A 2,821-nucleotide genomic window follows, 5' to 3' on the forward strand; every position below is an offset into this window, starting at 1 on the left:
ATGTATGTTTCTAAATATAAATTTAATCTAACCAAACTTCGATATTAAAATAAATATATAATAACAAATTCGTTACACTAAACTATATCTTTAAATTACTATGTCACAAAATACTTAGGACAAATTTAAACAATGCTAAACTATACCTTTCTACTTACACCTCTAACTAGGCTAGATAGCTTGAACTTTGCAATGTAATTCCTTCTGTAAACAACTTAGGCCCGATCTTAGTAGCATAGAAAGTAAAAACTTGCTGTCTCAGAGTTGGAGCAGATAAACGCAGTCATTGTGCTTTATTTTTATCTAAGTTAAACATCTCTCTCTTGACAGAATTACGAAAACAAAATAAAGCGTAGCTAACCTCTGAATGTACAAAAGTTGTGACAAAAGCGACCTCTACGGCTCAAATAAAATTGCTGCACTCCTAAACCTTTGGAGCTCACATTTAACATACACTAAAGCACTTGACTTTGATAATGATAAGCCACAAAATCGGGTAAAGAAAACTTTTCCTACCTTTACGAGGGATTCGAGAGAGCAAGCGTGACGTAGATCAGCTGTTCTGTCTAGCCAGACACGCCATTACATGTACACACATTCATAAAATATCCATGATGCAGTCTTCATCTTTTGTTAATTATGCATAGTATCGACTTATACTAATGCTCTTTGGGCTTCCTGTATTGATCACCAACAAATCACCTATGCTGTTTAACTCAAATTTTAAACAGTCGTAAGTGATACGAGTTTATTTGTTTCTGGTTTTTTTTTTTCTAAATCTAGAGAAATATAATATAAAATTGTATTCATTAACTTAAACGTTGTAGTGAATATTAACTATATATACATTTATATTTGCAGAAAATTTTTTCCCTCGTTCAGATTTACAACGCTAAAATCCGGGGTTCGATTCGCCATGGTGGATACAGCAGATAGCCCCATGTAGCTTTGTTCTAAGGACTAACAAACAAGAAATTTTGTACGATGTTCAGCATAATAAAACAGATGGTTTTATATGCTCGCTACAGTACATGTATATTTAAAGTTTATATTTTGAGCAGTGAAGTTTTCATGAAAATTAACATATTATTCAGAATTGTACATCAAATACAAATACTAACAAACCTTGAAAAAAGGAGAGAAAAAAATAATTCAGATCATGCAACGAAAAGTGCTTGGCATTTGTCAAGAAATATTTAATAGCAGTTTATGTCAAGAAAAAATTCATAAAAGAACCACTTATCTATTTCTCTCTTTATCATTAATTATGAACAAACCTTTTACATCGTGAAGAGAGACCACTTCCACTCTGCTGAGCTAGATCCGAACAAATCATAGAGACGGTCCCTGAAACCACCCACAGTCATTATAATGCTCTACATTTGCCCTGCCCCAGAATAAGGAGTCACCATTGCCCTAGATTTGCCCTGCTCCAGATGAAGGAGTTCAGCAAGTGCTCGTGTGAAATGTGCACAGAACAGGAATGGAACCGGTTTCGTCGAGAAAAAGATATTTTCGTGGTAATCTTGTTCTTCTCCCTACCACGTGCTAGCGTTTGTGCCTAATCCTGATTTTAAGTATTCGACAACATTTCGTAGCGAGAGAAAAAAATATATATATAAAGGATCAGAGTAATAAAGGTTTCCGGACTTTGTGAGAGACAGGTTCAAGTACAGTGCTTTTTACGAGCAGATTTTTCACGTCAAGTACGCGTTTTTTCGAGTAGAGATACATATCAAGAAACAGTTGCACAATGCCAAGGACATAAAGTCACGGAGGCCGTTGCCCTCGTCCTTGGACCAAAGTCACCAGTGCTGATATCGACGTCAACAGTACTCGTTGTACGCGAAAATCTGCTTCTAATAGCGCTGAAATACTTGCCATAAAATTCAAGTTATGAAACCAGCGTCGTCTGGCGGCCTTACTTCTGAGGCACGCGGTAATCGGGGCACCAGGAAACATGCTCACGTGCATCATTTCATTCAATTAACCAATCCAAGTAGACTGCACGAAGGGGTCCTCCCGCTTACGTGAAACTTTCAGTAAAGGCTTTACGATATTGTCCATAGAGTTTTGTAATTTACGCTTGTTAATGTGACGTCATCTTTGATTGTTTTGCATATATATATTCAGTAAACGTTTCATTGAAAAAAGCATAACATTTCATACTACATTTAATTGCTCTATCACAAATTAGAAGATCAACTGTAAAAAGAATTTTCACAAACAAGTACAAAAATTAAAGATAATAGTGCACGATTTACACAAACAAGTCTGTGGTTTAGGTTAATTGTTCAGTAGTAATTTGTTTGGAAAATATGACGCCTACTCACAGCTGACTCTTGATATCGTGATTTTTTTTTTTGATTTATTCACAATAATTTTCAGAGGAGACTGCTGACGTAACTCTTTTAAATCGTGCACTATTATCTTTAATTTTTGTACTTGGTGACTGCTGACGTAACTCTTTTAAATCGTGCACTATTATCTTTAATTTTTGTACTTGGTGTTTGTGTAAATCGTGCACTATTATCTTTAATTTTTGTAACACAACTTGGACAGTATGAAATTCTGCCGGTACTCGCCTGAACTCAGTGTTGATTTCTTTTTTTTTTATCTCATGTGGAGCAACGGTTTTGTTTTGGAAGACAGTTAACGGGTTTTGTTGTTATTATTATTATTTTGTATTTACTGACAGTTTAATTCAAATATTGCATGAAAACATGTCGTTAACTTGAAGATAATCATAACAGTTCAATTTAAATAGTTCGTGAAACATATCATTAACATGTAGATAATCATAACAGTTCAATTTAAATAG

At 34.6% G+C, this 2,821-nt stretch overlaps 1 protein-coding gene across 2 annotated transcripts in view; it reads right to left on the reverse strand.

Moving 5' to 3' along the window:
• Positions 1-2,025, reverse strand: part of LOC106471432 (solute carrier organic anion transporter family member 4A1-like) — a 67,901-nt gene extending 65,876 nt beyond the window's left edge. For both annotated transcript variants that reach the window (XM_022400046.1, XM_022400045.1), the window contains exon 1: positions 1,278-2,025. The gene's annotated coding sequence lies outside the window, so the exon portion shown is untranslated. The remainder of the gene's footprint in view (positions 1-1,277) is intronic.
• Between the last annotated feature and the right edge of the window lie 796 nt (positions 2,026-2,821).

Source organism: Limulus polyphemus, unplaced genomic scaffold, assembly GCF_000517525.1.
Source record: "Limulus polyphemus unplaced genomic scaffold, Limulus_polyphemus-2.1.2 Scaffold4621, whole genome shotgun sequence".
In the NCBI taxonomy this organism is placed as follows: Eukaryota; Metazoa; Arthropoda; class Merostomata; order Xiphosura; family Limulidae; genus Limulus; species Limulus polyphemus.